General features: G+C 45.0%; 1 non-coding gene across 1 annotated transcript; it reads left to right on the top strand.

Annotated features, from left to right (window-relative positions):
• The first annotated feature begins 824 nt into the window (after window positions 1-824).
• On the top strand, window positions 825-906 carry TRNAS-UGA (transfer RNA serine (anticodon UGA)). Its single transcript has one exon. It is a non-coding gene; the product is annotated as a tRNA-Ser (tRNA).
• Window positions 907-17,906: the final 17,000 nt, after the last annotated feature.

The raw sequence follows: 17,906 nt of genomic DNA, 5'->3' as shown, positions 1-17,906 counted from the left end.
CTCTAGGTGCTTATGTGAAGAGCCAGGGCTTCAGCTTCTTGCGGAACTCAAGAAGTGAGGAGGTGGCTCTGATGTGTTGACACATACAGACTTGTGGATGTGGGTAGACCCAATAATGGAAGTGGGTGGAGCCACTGAAGGAAGTGGGTGGAGCCATGGAGGTGGGTGTGGCTCCTAGAAAAATGTTAGCTCCTGCACTTAATATTTTACAAATTAAGCACTGGAGTTGAGGGCACTCTGCCTGCAGAGGACAATATGTGGGAGCTAGTTTTGGTCTGAAAGGGACTGGAAGCCTCACTTAAGCTTGGAGTGATGGCCAGGCATGACGGGGAAGGGGTGGGAGAGGCACAGGAGACAGACTGCCACTCAGAGCCTCAGGTAACATTAGTGCAGCGAGTGCTGTTGCATACCCTCCCAATTACAGGGAGCCCTATTTGCTGATGAATTTCTGTTTTGGTTTGCTGTATTTACACTTTTATAGGTCTGTATTTAATATGGATTATGAACAGCAAAAGTTACCCTGAAATGATCACACAAATCCACCCCACTGTGGTCAGCCCTGACCCTACCCTTCGTGAAACCATTGTCATAAAGTTTCGGAGGGGGCATCTTCAAAACATTTGGCTTAGAGGGGTTTAGAGCAAAAATTAAATGAAGACCTCCGACCTCAGACAGAGCTGAATTTGGTTCTTGCGCAATACAATAAAATGTGTCCTTTATACACCGTTTGTTTTTCTACGTGGCAGTTTACATTAACAATTCGGAGCGATGAACCTGGCTGTTGTGATGTTCAAGAAAGGTTGTTTGAAGAACGTTTTTAGCAGGTAGTCGTGGCCGAGCGGTTAAGGCGATGGACTTGAAATCCATTGGGGTTTCCCCGCGCAGGTTCGAATCCTGCCGACTACGCATTACTTTAGTTTCAGTTTTCAAATAAAGCTGAAAAAACTCATTTACGCATTAATTTAGCATTGCGAAAAACACATTTACTAACATAAGTTTATCTTGTGAAGATAGACCCGCATTCATAATTTCCTTTGAATGTTTACTTACAAAAGGTACGTTGTTATATCTTGCAGAGAAAAGTGCGGGGACACCACGCGGAGAGAAAATATATTTATTAAACAATACGTTTGAGATAGTCTGAGCAGGCTGAAGTAAAACATCGCATTAACAGAAGCACACATCAGGCGATTTATTGGAGTCCACAGTTTAGCCATTTATTTAGAGAGCGAGTGTAAATGAGTGAAGTGTAACTTTTAAAATGAGGGATGTGTTGGTAGAGTATGTCTGGAGGATCGAATGGCGAAATTCGGTTTAGGACCGAATTATAGGAAGATGGTGATGGCCCTATACAGAAACCCCCAAGCCAGGGTGGTGGTCAATGGAGGCACATCGAACACATTCGACCTAGGCAGAGGTACGAGACAAGGCTGCCCACTATCACCAGCCCTATTACTATTAGCCATTGAACCACTCCTCACGCTGATCAGAACAAATGAGGAAATAGTAGGAATACCAATAGGGAAAGAAACTTTTAAGCTGGAGGCGTATGCGGGCGATGTCCTAATAGTCACAGAGGACCCCGAAAGATCCATTAGAGCATTAACTGACACTATTGACAAATACGCTCAAGTCTCGGGGTACAAGCTCAACAAAGATAAATCAGAATGCAAACCCCTAAATATCCACACAACAAGAGAGGTACTAGGGAACTCAGGATTAACATGGCAACATAAACCCATAAAATACTTAGGTATCCTTTTCAAGAGAGACCTTAAAACGACACTGGAGCACAACGAAAAGGCAACAATCACGAAAATTAAAGAGAAAGTGGATGGGTGGTCGCCCAAATTCACCACATGGTGGGGAAGGATAGAAGCGATAAAAACGATGCTAACACCTGTGGTCAACTAAATGTTAGCCATGCTGCCATTGACGAACAGAGAAGACTTCCACAAGAAACTAGACAAGATACTTAACAACTTCCTGTGGAAAGGGAAAAAACCCAGAATAAGCCTACACAAGCTCAGACTCACAAAAGATCAGGGCGGTCTGAACATAACAAACCGCAAAAGATTCCAGGTAGCATGCGTAGCCAGACAGGGACTACACTGGTTAGACCCAAGAAAGGAATATACCCCAGCTTGGCTGATGCTAGAGCGTGGACTATTAAAGGGCATGAACCCCATCACCCTCCTCACAGCCACAAGACACCCAGCAGTCAAGGAGAACCCAGTCCTGAAGAACACGATAACAGCTCTCAGGAGCGTCGACAAAATATTGACATCAAGCATAAGAGGCAGCCAACTTGAATCTATATGGCATAACCCAACAGTGACATACAGAAATAAGGCCCTAGACTTGCAGTGCATACTTCTAACAACAATACTTTACATGCTCCGGTCTTAGACGTTAGACCTCACATTGAAAAGGTAGAAGTGACACTGAAAGTTCCAAAATGCTACCTGGTACTGGTTAAAACCCCAGCACATTTGGGTGGTGCCTCAGATGACGTAGGGTCCACATGGAAGCTCCGAGCTGAGAGCTGGTCACATTGCAGGCGACACAAGGACAGGACAGAAGATAGAACGCCATTCAGAAGAAACTAAGCAGAACAGGTACATGTGAACAAAAACATTTAAAATGGATTAGGTTTTTTTCTATTTAACCTTGTTCTCACTCGTCTTAGCAGCCGCCAAGTTATCTCCATTCTGAGAGCATGGTAGTCAGACCACACACTTGTTATTTTGATGTGGAATTACTTAATTGCTTGCTGATACTCATCAGTACAATGAGTCTAGTAAAATTCGTCACAGTTCTTGTAGTGTTCTTGTATTTTCAGGGTCACCGGGCTAAAGGAATTGTGTGTGGCCACTGTGTTGTTTGCATTATTAAAGATTTTCACCATTTACCGCATAATGTTTCATCTGGTGCATATTCTACTGGTTTTAACAAAAAATTGTTTTTAGCTCAAACAGTTCAAAAGTTACAAAAATTCAGTAACACGTGCTGCCACGCAGTGGAATGCCATCTGCAAAGGTTGACAGGTTACATTTCTGTTGCTTATTACTATATTAGGGTGTTAAACTGGTACTAATGAGGTGCAACCAATGCCCAGACCTTGTTAAAGAGTGTAAAAATGAAATATTAATTAAGTTGTACTATAAAAAATGTGCCATATTAGTTTGCCTTTTCTTGCCACATAATTTACTGAACCTTGCCTAAAAATGTGGCCCTCCCATGCTGCATAGTTCCAGTGGCCCTGAGTACTTCATATCACTGTTGAGGTGTCTTGTGCTATGTGTAAAGGTAGCACAGGAATCACTCTATTGGACCCGCTTGGTTGTGAATGTATTCACTCATAGAGCGACCGATGTGGGAGATGTTTCTGTGTTGTGCGTGCTGATCAGACTTCTGCTTTTATTGTTTTAATTGTCACTGCATCTCATTTTATAATGGTGTAAACATATGCAACATTTATTATGCTTTAGCCTATAAGGAGTTGAATATATTACTATTTAGTATTCTTCATTACTCCGTATCAGGTGTTTCTTGTACGAATCATATCACTTGAGGCATTGCCTCCCTGTCAGTGCTCTTGCAAGGCCAGCCTTTAACGTAGTCCTTTTTAGGTCTCGGCCTGGTGAAAAGCAGCGCATGCTCTACCCTGTCATGCAGAGGACCTTTTGGAATCAGTATGATTCCACCGTGCACACGGGGAGACAAACAAGAAAAAAGATGCCCACATAGGGATTGGATGCTTTACTGGCGTGATACAGTGGGGATTTTTAGGTCTCGCGTGAGCCAGCGCATGCATTTGTTTGGCGAGACATTTAGTAAGTGGGCATTAGAAATCCTACCATGGCCTAAAGCTTGCGGTTACGTGCGCATTGACGCGCACAGGCGCCATCTGGCTTATGCGATCACTTTCACTTGCTTCACTTTCGCACACACCACTCCTGTGTTTTTTTTCAATTTTCTTTTTGCGCTAGCACACAACTCCCGGTCGCGGTCGCATGTCTTGCTTGTTGTGTGGCAAATTCTTGTTGCTGATAGGAATAGCGCACCTTGTTGAACAACCCTTTCACCCGGGTGGTGTTGGCCCTTTCTTTGTGTCTCAAGCTGAGGGCGGGGCATTTCTTGTGTATTGCTGTCAAGGGCCGAAGCATAGAGGTTCAAAGTCAAAGTCAAAGTCAAAGTTGACTTTGACTTTGACATAGAGGTTCCAGCTGCCATAACCACCACCATGTGCAGCCCCATGGAGAAGCTGTAGATTATCTGCCACAATCTGAAGTCGCTTAACTACACTGTCTTTGATTGAAAGCAACTGCCGCATAGTGCCCATTTTGTTTGTTTGGGCAACTACTCGTGGGGCACTGGCGTACTACATATCTACGAAATCCAACATGGAGAAGTGCAGCTGCGGAGCAAGGTCAGAACTAGGGGCAGGGCACCGGGCAGCACACTATTAGCTTACCTCCTTTTAAGAGGGAGACTTTAGACTAGTTTGTTTTTGGTAGTTAACACCACCCGTCATGTTTGTTTCTAAACGCTTTCACCTGACTTGTTTTTCAGAGCGGCCACACCCTCTGCGACTGGTCGAGCAATCCTTTTTGTATCGATGCCCCACCAGCGGGTCTTTCTTCATCCACCGCTCTCTCTGCAAACATGGAACAAACAGCAGGGAGGGGAGTCCAGCTGGCACTCATGCTGTTCGTCTTGTTTTGCTTTCGAACTAGACCCGTATCCCACAACAGGCCCAACTGCCTTAACTTTTTTTTTTTAATATTGCGGATATTTACTGGATGCAAACAGATATCATCTTCTGTAACACACCACCAGCAGCAGTCTCAGCCCTATCGCTGTTCCGCCCAGACTCCTTGACCTAATATACGAGTTAAGTAATGGCCTGCCACCCTGTCCGTACGAGCCAGCGATTCTTACTTGCAGGATAAAAACCTCATCAGGATCAGGTTTTGCCAACATTTTACAAAAAGTTTTTTTTTAAACAGTTCTCTGTGATTGCTGGACCGATCGCTTTCATCTCATGTTTCATGAGGCATTTTAATTTGAATTTCCAGTTATTGATGCTGCTTCCCCTTGGACAGGTAGCCAACTTTCTTTTTCCTCCCTTTTATTTCCTCTTCTAAACGGATTTCTTTGATAGCAGCAGTGCAAGACTCAGCCTTCAGGATTCCTCTGTGGTTTGGATTTTGAAAGTTATTAAACCGAAAGTTCAATGCTCCTTCGTTTAGAGGTCTAATTTTTCGAGAGAGCGTTGAAACAGATTCGAGGAGCGGGAATTGTCATAGGACATTAATATATTCATGCTGCACAAAGTTAATACTTTTTCCGGTTTTCACTCGATTGAAGTAAATTAACATTAGCGCTTTCTTCATCACATAGCATGTCAACTGTAACATAACTATGATGAGCACCAAACAGTTCAAAACGAGTCTCTGAATTCTTTTTTTAGCTGTATTATATAGCGCAAATTCGACCAGAAGGTAATGGGGTGCTTTATATGAGCACCAGTTACATTATACAAGGACACATTCATTTTTTGTAGGCACAGGGAAATTAAGTGATTTGCCCAGAATCATAAGATGTTAAGCCAAGGCCGATACTCGAATCAGGTTCCCCAATTCCAAAGGTGGCAGCTATGGTTGATACGCAAAGTGGAGATGCCCTCAATAATAATTACACTTGATAACATTACTTATCCTGAGGGCTACCCCTTCACAGAAGAGGAGGTACGAGTTGCTATTGCACGCCTATCATCAGGCAAGGCTCCAGGGTTGGATGGCCTCCCTGGTGACCTCTTTAAACAAGAGCCTGACTTTTGGGCCCCCTATTTGTAGACAATATTTAATGCCATCTTAAAAGGTATGGAGGTCCCTAATACTTGGCTGGGTGCAGAGGTAGTTCCGATATTTAACCCCTTGCGTGCTGATGACAGAACGGGTCCGTCATCAGCATCGGTTGAGCTGTGCTGATGACGGAACCGTTCCGTCATGACTCCGCCCGCGCAAGGAGGAGTCAGCACAGGCGGAAAATACGCCCCGCACGCAAGGGGTTAAGAAGGGCTCGCCTCTGCTCCCAGTCAATTATAGGCCCATCAGCCTAATAGATGTTTCCCAAAAGCTTTTCGGATGGCTTATCCTGGATCGTCTCCAGAATTGGCTTGAGGAGACTGCCACTCTGAGTCCTTACCAGGCGGGATTCAGGAGGGGGGTGTCCACAACTGATCAGATATTCCGCCTGAATCTCATTTATTGGAGAACCGCGCTAATCGAGGGCGGCAGCTTGTACACAGTTTTCGTGGACTTGCGAGCCGCCTTCGATTTGGTGCCAAGATCCAAGTTATGGAATGTCCTGGCTGATCTAGGTGGTCCGCTAGACATTCTCGCTATTCTGATGAAATTGCATCAGAACAACTTTCCCGTGTCAGATGTGGTAGAAATGGCAACTTAACTGAAAGATTCCCCATTGACAGAGGGGTGAGACAGGGCTGTGTGCTCGCACCGACCCTGTTCTGCCTCTTTGTAAACGGGGTAATCACCCATCTGACCAGGATTAATGATATTGATGCCCCCAAATTGAACTGCAGCAGGGTACCCGCAATTATGTTTGCGGATGATACCCTGCTGCTGTCGAAATCCCTATGGGAATACAACGTGTACTGGATGGGTTTCTGGAATTTTGTATAGAGAGGTATCTCGAGAATAATGTCACCAAAACAAAATATATGATCTTAAACCCCACCCCATCATCACGTCCCAATCCCTCTCTAGGTCTAGTGCGGCTAGAGAGGGTATCTACATTTGAGTATTTGGGAGTAACCCTCAATGAGCACATGACCTGGGGTACACAACAGACTAGGGCAAATAAGAAATTGGTCCAGATAACGGGTGGAATCTCTAGGATGGCAAACACATCATCATGTCGTCCACTTGGCCCTGTCATCCAGATCTACAAATCCCAGGCAAGGGGGACAGTAACCTATGGGGGTGAGTTGTGGGGCCACACCTCTGCCAAAAACTTAACAAGCACGGAAAATAAATTCATCAGGCAGTTGGCAGCTCTTCCACCAAGTACCCCGTTACTCCCACTGAGAATGGATTTGGGTATTAGGCCAATTGCATATGAACTGGGTCTTAAACCACTAACCTTCTGGCGACGTTTATGGAGCAGCCAAGATCTTATCAACTACAGAATGGAGCTCCAGGAGTTTTTAACTTTACCAAAAGCCTCCAACATCCCACTGCTTGGATATATATAAAGCTCCTGTGAGAGTCTGGACCTATCAGAACTTTGGACTGATCTGGTAAACGCAAGCACCAGGATCCCAGGCAAGGTATTGTCCAAAGTCTACTATGACCGAAAGTTAGCTAATATCTTGAACACAGTGCGAGAGGGATCTCTAATGAACTCATTCATCCAAAGCAAAGACTTCTACTCACTGGAATGTGTTCTGGATGGTGTAACGCCTGTGCTGACCAGAAAGCTATTTTTGCAATGGAGATATGGTACACTCCCCCTTAGATCATTCACTAGCTCCAGGTCTTCTGCCCCGACCACTGAGCACTGCCCGGCATGTGCGCACTATAAAGAAAATGATCTACATGTGGTCTTCTTTTGCAAAGCCTACAAAAGAATCAGGAGACATTGGCTAATCCCCCTTTTCAAAAATCTGGGTTTCAGACAGTTCCTTCCTGCGTACAGAATTTTAAAAACTGATGTGTCCCCCCCAATTGTGTTCACAGTGGCAAAGTATCTAACAGCAATGTGGTTTACTCACAATCGCCTTTTAAAAACGGAACTGGCTTTTAAACAAACCTAACCCCACTATTGATTTTTAACCTTATTGTGATGATGAATTGATTAATGTGTAGCAGTGTCATTTTATAAGCAATGTTCTATTGATTTGCGAAATGATTTTATTGTCTGTATATCTTTGATGATCCATAGATCGAAATAAAGATTGAAATGGATTACACTTTTCAGAACTTTTAGTTTGGCTGTGAAGTAAAAAAAAGTGTTTTTAAGTGAAAATTTAAATACTCGCAGGTTTGGGGTTTTGTCAAACCCAACACAAACTCTTTGAAAATCTGTCCCTGTGGGTCTGGTCGGCAGAATGGAAGGGGCAAAACAGTGGAAAGAGGCAAGGCTTCGGAAGGATGTAGAAACCATTGAGGGAGGAAACCAAGTGAGCATTTAAGGCTGGTGAGAGAGGCAGGATACATGGCTGACTATTGAGAGATGCTTGTTTTCTTTGCATATGCCGGCCACCCAGGAAAGCAGCATTTTAACTTATGCAACACCTATGGCTTGTTTTTGGAGGGTAACGCTATCTTGGTGTGTGAAACTGGGGGATATTCTGAAAAACTGCAATCAGCGGCTTAGTAGCTGTTCAAGGAGTTTCACTTTTCGGTGGACAGCACAGATATCTTGGAATACGACACAAATGGTTTGTTGAGAGTGTCCAAAGCAAGAAGGTGGTAGAATTATGTCTGCCTTTAAAACATATGGCTTGCTGACATACCTTCACTTGTTGGTAGACACGAGAGCTATCTATCCATTATTCACCTTGTGATTGTTGCATTGCATGATCCAGTTTCACCTTCATAAACCACAGAAGGGCGAATAGACAAACATCAGATTGTGCCAGCCATCGTGAGCCTCTGTGCTCCAGAGCCGGCACCTGTGGCCTGTGCCTTGGAGCTCCATTACAGCCCTGGAGTGGTGGTGAGGTCACAGGGCACTATTGTGTTCTGCTCTCTCGCATACCTGCCCCCTCCAATATCATTTCCTCTTCAGTACTTGAAAGGCATAGGAGGTATAGGCCAAGGATATTGTGCTGCATAACTAAATACTTATAAGGTCCCAAAGGTGAAACCTATTGGCTATGCCAATGCTTGTTTTTCTCGCTGCCAGTGAAGGCAGTTCCTGTGTGCACATCTTCTGTCCCTCCCATGATGGGCTGGGCTTGTTAACAAAGGTTAACCAACTGCGTGAAGCAGCACAGCTTCTAACATTGTTTCAGAAATGACATCACCCTGATCTTTGAAACACCTGCTCTCATTTCAGCGAGGGGGCTGTATTCACTTGTATTCATTTACACCTTGGTTACATTTTATGTGACGTTGAACTGCTGTGGCCATCTTGTATTATATTTTATTTACATGCCTCGCTTGCTTATGAAATGTATGCCTACTTGCCACAGACCACACATGGCGTACTAGTTTCGACTCCGCGTTTATTCACTATTTTTTTAAAAATTGTTCAAACAATAACATCGATAGTAATACATCGAATGAAAATAACCAGGTTTGTCAAATACTCGTAATAATGATTTCTATGAAATAAATCATTTAGTAGGTGGCGGTGGAGGGTCGCGAATGGGAAAGTAACCATTTTCCCATTTCCGTGCGTGCATAAAACACACTATGGAAAAGTTACATTGTTATTCACATTTTATTAAAAACATCCTTCTGCCCATCAATTCCTATTTTATTAGAAAGAACACCATTCTGTTTCCTTGTCTTATTTGTTTCATGAAGGTTGTTTATTAATGAAGGATGTTGTATGGCAAGTTAGTATTTCGCGGCTTTCCTTTCTTGCCCCTTGCCCAGTGCAGCTCGTGTTTTAAAGTTAATGCATTAATGGCACTTTTAAATTGCAAATAGAAATGAAGTTATTGCTATGGGTTGGTTGGGCTGCTTACCTAGGAATACCTTCGATCACAGCGATGAAGACATCTTTTCAATTTATTTTCAGTTTGTTTGCTTCTGATGTAAAAGAATATAGCAAACGCATCCAAGGAGAAAACAATTACTTAAGAAAAGCGTGTCCTCTTACCAGTGTTTGTGAAAGCAAAGTAGGCGTTTGCCAAAGTCAAACTCACTCTCTACTACTCTCTACTACTCACTCTCTACTACTCACTCTCTACTCTCTGCCTTTCTACCTCTCTCTCTACTTCTCTCTACTCTCTACCGATACCTCTCTACCTCCCTACCTCTACCTCTACCTCTCTACCTCTACCTCCCTACCTCTCTACCTCCCTACCTCTCTACCTCTCTACCTTTACCTCTACCTCTCTCTACCTCTACCTCTCTACGCACACACATATGCACATATATATACATGTATATATAAGCATATATATATATGCATATGCATTTATATATATGAATGTGTGTATATATATATTTATATATATATATATATATATATATATATATATATATATATATATATATATATATATATATATATATATATATATATATATATATATATATATATACATACGTACATATATAAACATAGGTATATATACACCTGCACATCTATATAAATACAAATATAAATGCATGCATACATATTCATATATGCATACATATGCATGTTATGTACATCAAAGTTTAAAAAACACTAATAAAAGCATAGCTAAAAAAAAACACCTAATTACAAACAGAATTGCTTTAACTTAAACGAGGGCAAGACCTATTGCATTTTCAATGCTTCTTTAGGTCTCTTCTAGGCAGCACTTGCTCTGTCTCTTCGAGACATGCTGCATCTAGGATATGTGATTGAAAAACGCCCATCTCTTTTATTGGTTCCTATTGCTGTCCTTTAGAAATGCTGACTTTTCATTGGTGAATACAGTTAGTAGTCCCTCCTTTTGGAATTTTGTATCCTCCCATGAGGACTGGCATTCTTACATGTGTTCCTACTGTACAGGTTATTTTTACTTTAAAATAACTCTTTATTTGGTTGGCCTGCGTCTTTGCTACTTCTGTTTGCGTCTGCAATGAAACTTCCCTCGCTTCATTTGCTTGCCGTCAAATAGTCTCCCTGTGCTGCCCCCTAACCTCACCCATAATTTATTTATTTGATTTAAAACAATTTCTTTTTTTTATTAAATGTGATTTATTATAGCGCGAACATTACCCGAAGGTGTCAGAGCGCTTTACAAAAGAACCAGTTTTGATTCATAAGGATTGAGGATTACATGAGTTGCAAAAAAGATACAAACAGAAAAAAATTCCAAATGTACAAGTTGTAAAGTCACACAAGGAAGAGATACAAACAGAGAAAATTGCAAATGTACAAGTTGTAAAGTCACTCAAAAAAGAGATACAAATGGATAAACTCTAAGAATCACATAGGAATGGTAGTGAGTAAAAGGTCTACTACATATACTAGTGGTTAGAGTTATCTCTATATACATATATATACAAATAGATTTTCTCAGGATTTTTGGTGATGGAAGTAACATGCTGGATACAGGTTGTGCTGGGCCGAACCAAGTAGGCAGAGTACGCAAAGGTTAACAAGGGGGCGGCCGATGCTCTCCCCCTTCGATCCTTGCTGGTTTAGATAATAACCGTGCCAATTGCTTCTGGGAGGGGGAGGCTTCAAGTGCGGAGATCCACCGTGGGTGTGCAGCCGCCATTTTAAAGCCAGGAATGTTCCAGAGATAATGTAGCAACTTGGCACATGTAGGTGTGCAATGCCCCTCCCACCAGGGGCAGCGGTCGTCATGGGGGAACTGCAAACTACCTCTACACAGTGGACAGAGTGCACCGGTGTTGGGATGCAACTCTCCTCTCTCCCAGAGTCAGCCGCTGAGTCCGACAAGTGCCATTTTGGAACCAGGCATCCCCGAAGGACTAGTGTTACCGGGATTCAGGTTGGGGGCACAGCACAGAGCCGCTCGCCCTCTGAACCCAGGTGGAAGGTGGTGGGTCGCTCCTCACTGCTGTGCCCTAGGCCAGCGCGGGCCTGGATTCAAGACTGCTCGCAGCCCCCACCACCCCTCCGAGGCCACTGCTGTTTTGCTTGTTTTTTTTGGTTGGTTAATTTAGGTATAATTTGCAGTGCAGTGCCCTTGTTTAATTTCTCTTCCAACAAGCTCCCCTACATGACACTGCTTGCCTACTCCCCTGCATTGAATTCGTATGTTATTTCACATATGTAGATTTTATTTATATATCACACCTATCCCTGCACTTCGGAAAAATTAAATGGTCAGGCTGGTACTATACTTGAACATGCATCCCCAGATCCTTAATTGTCACCTCTCACCCCTGCACCATATCCTTCCCCGAGCCATTTGCGGCCAAAAGAGATCTCAAGAGATACCTAATTACAGCCTATAGTACTGCACCCTCACAACACTTCTTCTTGTTGTTTTTTGGATATCAAATACTGCAGAGGCAGCTCCGAGACAGTCCGAAATGTATGAGCTGCTACCTGCAGCACCACTAGATGCAAGATGTAAATGTGGTATTGTCGAATTGTTGGCAGCATGGGAAGGATGTCTTCTTGCACAGGTGATCCCTCAGCATTTTGATTTTGAGTGAGCGGTGCCAATGGTATAGCTTTTGTTGGACTAGGCCCTTCTGGAAGGTTCACCCCTAAACTTTTTTGCTTTTAATTGTGACCTGGTGTTATTTATTTTTGGCTTCTGCGCACTTTACCACTGTGTCCCAGGGTAAAGTGTGTGCGTGTGGTAAGGTTGGCCTTCCCTCCATAGGAATGCATAGGGACTGTATGTGTCCCTGGTAGTTCCTGATGTGTGGGGAGAGCAGGGGCGAGTTTGGTATGTGCGGACTCGTGTGATTAAATGCTGCGCGATGAGGTGTGCGGCGTTAATGTGTCTAGTGTGGAAGTGCCACTTCTAGAAGTTGGCATGTCTGTGTGATAAAGGTGCAGTGACTGTCTGGCTTGCGGTTGGCTGGAGCTGGCGGGTGAGCCTGGCTCCAGGAGTCAGATGGGTCTGCCCCGGTGGTGAATAGAGAGATTGACAGCCTGATGGGTGGGAGGAGTGCACCTGGGATCTGAATAGGGCTGGGCTTTCCCTACACAATGCTGACTCCACCCCCTGTGGTGTGTCTGATGTCCCTAGCCTGGCCAGTGAATGGTGAGAGGGGCTGAGCACAACAGAGTGCTCCAAAACCAGCTGTGTCTGGTTTTCCCCCCACCCTGCAGACACAGACAAAGGATGTAGGTGTATAAAAAGGGGCTGTGACCCCTCACAAATTGTTCTCTTCCCTGATCCTAACTTGAGGGGGGCCTGCTGCTGCTGGTCACCAGGAGGAACCGCCACTGGGGACTGCCTCCCTGCCTGGAGGGCCCTGTGAGCTGGCCCCTGGGCCCAGCCTTTGCCCCCCCTACCTTCTAAAAAGACTTCCTCTGAACTTGGCCTCACTTTTAAAGAGCGCTCTGCTCTTGACTGCTGGCCAGAGCGCTCCAATATCCCCCCTCCCCTGGACTGAGGACTTCACTTGAGTGCTGGGAGAGCTTGTTCCTTTATTTTAAGTGGTGCATGGATTGCGTTTTTCTAAGGAGCGCTACATCGTCCCAGTCCTAAGTGCTCTTTGCTTTTGTCTCAGAGCACTGGTGGCTGCAGCAAGAAGCTGCAACTCGAGGGATTTCACCCCTGCGCTGCCCGCGTTCAGCCGCATTTTGGCAGCCTGGGACGATTCATTTGTAGTACCAGCGGGTGCCCACCCCGCATTGCCGCCCCGAGAAGATGTTGCCGGGCTGCTGCCAGTGCGACCTGGAAGTGAAGCAGCTGTTGCCCGGCTGAGGGCGGGCGACCCGGAAGCTGCACAGGCCGCCCAATCCCCGTGCGGACCAGGAGAGAGAGCCCGCCGCCGCTGGAGAGTCAGAGCAGTGGATGCTCTCTACCAGCCGCCCCAACTGCCGGCAAGCGAAGCCTGGATGTGGCCTGTCGGTGTGCGGGGCTCCCATCGCACGAGGAGAACCCCGCAGGTCTAACCCTCGTCCTGACGTGGAGGGAGCTGTCCCCGGCATCGCAACCAGGAGAGCGGAGTCCCCAGAGCAGCCCGGTGAGTGCAAAGGGCTGGGGGGGGGGGGGGCTCTGTGGGTGCAGCAAGACGGCCTGAGGGCTCCACCCGGGCACAGTTGTGTTTCGAGTCCCCGAGTGGGACTCCAACGATTCCAGGCATTTCTTCAGAGCCCACGAGGCTCCAAGAGGGCCATATTGGTTTATTCGAGCATGAGAGGCTCCAACGATTTCGGGGGCATTCCGTATTCAGAGTCCACGAGGCTCAAACAATGGAGGGGGCATTTCAGGAGGTAGAGCGGCCCCGGCTTGCAGGGGACCTTTCCCCCCACAGTGGGCAGCATCTTCTTCAGAGCCCACGAGGCTCCTGGGCACACAGTTCTTCAGGGCCCATGAGGCTCCCGAGCACACAGTTCTCTCGAGCCCACGAGGCTCCCACGTTGTTTTTGGCTCCATTGCTTATTCAGTGCCCCGAAGAGAGCCAGGAGGCATGCTGGTGCCAGGCTCCCTGCTACAGCTGCCCAGCACTTAGTGGGCAGCTGCTTCGTTTAGGCCTTAACCTTTGCGCACCCTTCTGTTTGCTGACTGCGCAGCCTGCCCTGACTTTGCTGGACACAGGCCGTTTCAGCCCCTGAGAGGCCAGGTTGGCCTGGGGTCAGTTCTATGTGCTCTTTGGGTGCAAATTAGTGATTACCTGCCTAATGTGATGGTTATTTCATATGCAATGCTTTTATGCATATACCCCTAAATGTATTTGTATGCTTAGGAGGGTGTTTTCCTAGTATAGGTGATGCTAGTGAGTTCATGGTTCCCTGCGTGATATTTTCCTAAGGTGTTTAGGATTGCGTAGGTGGTACTTACCTTCTACCAGTGATTACTGGTTGTGTGCTACATTTGCCATTTGGGGCTACAGTTATTATATGTGCTAAGTGTTATTCCTACAAAGTGCTAATTCTACCAAGTGCTAGTTCTAAAAGTGCTTATTCCTGACAGTGGTCCACGTGGCCCTGTCCTGTGTATATAATCCCCTGTAAATTCTGCCCGTGCCAGTGGCACATTGTAAAGTGTGTGCTTATTATGTGATGTGTTTGGTATAATACAAAGGCTATTTTTATATATAACCTTGTGTGGAGTTTCCTTTGTGGTGGGCTTTGGGTTTTGTTGCTGGGTGCGTGCGCAAACGCTTTACACATCGCCTCTAAGATAAGCCTGACTGCTCGTGCCAAGCTACCAAGAGGGTGAGCGGGGGTTATCGCGGCGGGTGACTTCCTTGCCCTGACCTAGAATGGTGGTTTCTGCCTGGCTTTGGCGCAAGCCTTAGCCAACCGGAAATCGCCATTTCTAACAGCTTTAAATACCTTTGAATTGCAATATACTGCTTAAAATCTTTATTTTATCTTTCCCACTTATTGTTCAAATTTGCAGTGGGGCGCTTCTTTCAGCTGCTCTCTCATCCACCTAGCATCCTCCGCACTCTATGCCTTCCAGCACTGCTGCGTCCCCAAACTCACCCTCGGCCCCCTCTCCCCGCCCCCACTGCTCAGCAGCAGAAACCAGGAAAAATGGCGCCACCCTGTCACAACCACCATCTTACAGAAAGAAAAGTGGTCGGCAGCGGCAAGGTGACTGGCACAGGTTCATCCGACAAAACATGATAATGTATAGACTTTATTAAGTTTAATAATTGCCCCTTTTCCTTGGAAATTAGTCCAGGGAACAAAATCGAGCACCATTCCAACATGGCTTTGGTAATTGCTTAATGGAGTTTTGCAAAGGTAGTCCTACTTTTATGTTGAGCATTTATTTCTAGTCAGCAACAAATGATAGAGAGGGTCAGGCAAGAAAAAAAATCCTTTCTGTTGCTGACTGTGGCATGCACGTGCACCTACGCTAGGGTGATAGGTATAATGGACAACCCAATCTACTCTTGAGAGCTCGGGCAAAATCAATGAACCAGTAAGCGTTCCTTCAGGGATTTATTGAGGTACTTAGTTATGTTATTCTCAGTCACAGTTGGTTGCAAGTTTTGTTATTTACTTGCTAATTAATTTCTTTTGACAATCTGTTTTCTAACACAATTTTTTATAGTTCTGAGATAATCATATAAAAATGCCTGATTACATGACGCCTGTATATATATATATATACATATATATAAATATATATACACTGAACTTTTTGATATGAATGCCGGTTTGCAAGGAAATAAAGGACCTTATTGCAAATAATGGGGTCCTGCTTTGATCTTTGAGTGCATCTCCAAGCAAGTGGCAACCTCTTTTCGATATGTAACACGGCCAGCCTAGGTCGTGGAGTTCTCACCGCCATGGAAAATATATGGTCTACAGCGAGATACTGGAATCTCTTAAGTGCGGCAAGACAAAGGTTATTTTAATTCTGAACTGGATTCCTTTTTAAATACCCACTTGAGGGTTAATAATTGCACAAAAAACAGGATTGTATGGCAGATACCTTTGGAAAAATACTGGCAAAATAAAACCTGCAAGTCCCCGGATGCTCTAAGAACTGAGCACCGGAGCCAGCCCACCTGGGGGCAGGTAATTGTCATTTAAATGAGGGACTTGCAAAGATGACGTAATTGCTGCCATCAATCACAGTACCGGTCCGTGAACAAGAAGCAGGAGCTTTGAAACGCATAGGACCTTTCACACTGAACTTTTTAAAATGAATGCAAGGAAATAAAGGACCTTATTGCAAATAATGTGGTCCTGCTTTGATCTTTGAGTGCATCTCCAAGCAAGTGGCAACCTTTTTTGATCTATATATATATATATATATATATATATAGCATGTTTTGCACTCGGGGCACATCACACTTATCTGGGTTTTACCAAAATCGGCAGTGGAAACCAGCGTAGAATTGAAGGGCAGTTATGGAGCATTATGGGCAATGTAGTCCTTGACAAACTAACAGGACGCTTTGAAAACCAACAACAGAGGGAACTGTCATATTTGTACCACTAGGGAGTTACTTGCAAAACTTTGAACATTGGAGAGTACTGACCTCTGCTGTATCGCTGAAAGCAGCGCGATGAAAATACATAAATAACTGTGCCTTTAACTGGATGAAATGGACTGCAGTCCTTTTTCACTGTCCTTACAAGTTACGTTATTTAAAATCCTAACGAACCCACGGAGATGGCAGCTAATGGCATATGAGGAAGAGTTGTCCTAACTTGAAACGCGTCATGCCTGTAATTTTTCTGAATAAAAAGAACAACTTTCAAGCACTGCTGGTGTGGCCTGTATAGCGTGATGAAGATGCACGTTTCTTTTGTTGAATATATATATATATATATATATACATATCCATAAAGATGCAATCTTCAACACATCCGCATGCGCGAGTGAAAGAAAAGATCACGCAACTCCAACGTGTAGATTTGGCATAGGTTCTTTAATCCAACAGAGCCACTAGATCCGACGCGTTTCGGGCAACCGCCCTTGCTCACAGATCAAGCCGGGGTAGTACATTTTGCCGGCTGAAACATGTAGATGTTCTGAAGAGTGGAGGGGTGGGTGTCTCATTATAAGCTCCCCCAACCCATCATCCACTGTTTCCTTTTTAATTTGGTCAGGGTACCCACTATTAAAACTGGAAGAGGGATTCCCTGAAACCAGTTTTAAACACTAAATCTGCACACTTTGCTCACTTGTGAGCCCCCATCACTGTTATTTTATGTTGTATTGTCTTCCCCCTCCATATTGCTCCACCTCCAGTGTTGGTCTACGCGGAGGTGTGTTAGCAGCCCTATGATGAAGCATGACACAGCTTGCTGTGTGTGAGGTCATGTTTACCACTCCTGTGTGCTTTCCCCCACATCCACTATAAGCTATTGGAACGCTCTGTCCCTCTTCTGTGGAGAAATGAACCAAAGGTGTTCCCATGTCCGCAAGCATCGCGAGGCCGGAGCCCCCATAGGCTCAGCCCAACTGCCTCCCAGTCCAGACCTGCAGCATCTTTTCACAAACAACAATCCCCCTACACTAACACTGGGCACCCGATGCTGCATTGCATCTCTGCACACTGCCGCACCAGTGAGACCAGTGTGTCCTCTTGGTGTGG

Source organism: Lissotriton vulgaris, chromosome 12 (assembly GCF_964263255.1).
Source record: "Lissotriton vulgaris chromosome 12, aLisVul1.2, whole genome shotgun sequence".
Taxonomy (NCBI): domain Eukaryota; kingdom Metazoa; phylum Chordata; class Amphibia; order Caudata; family Salamandridae; genus Lissotriton; species Lissotriton vulgaris.
This window is presented reverse-complemented; position numbering and strand designations above follow the sequence as displayed.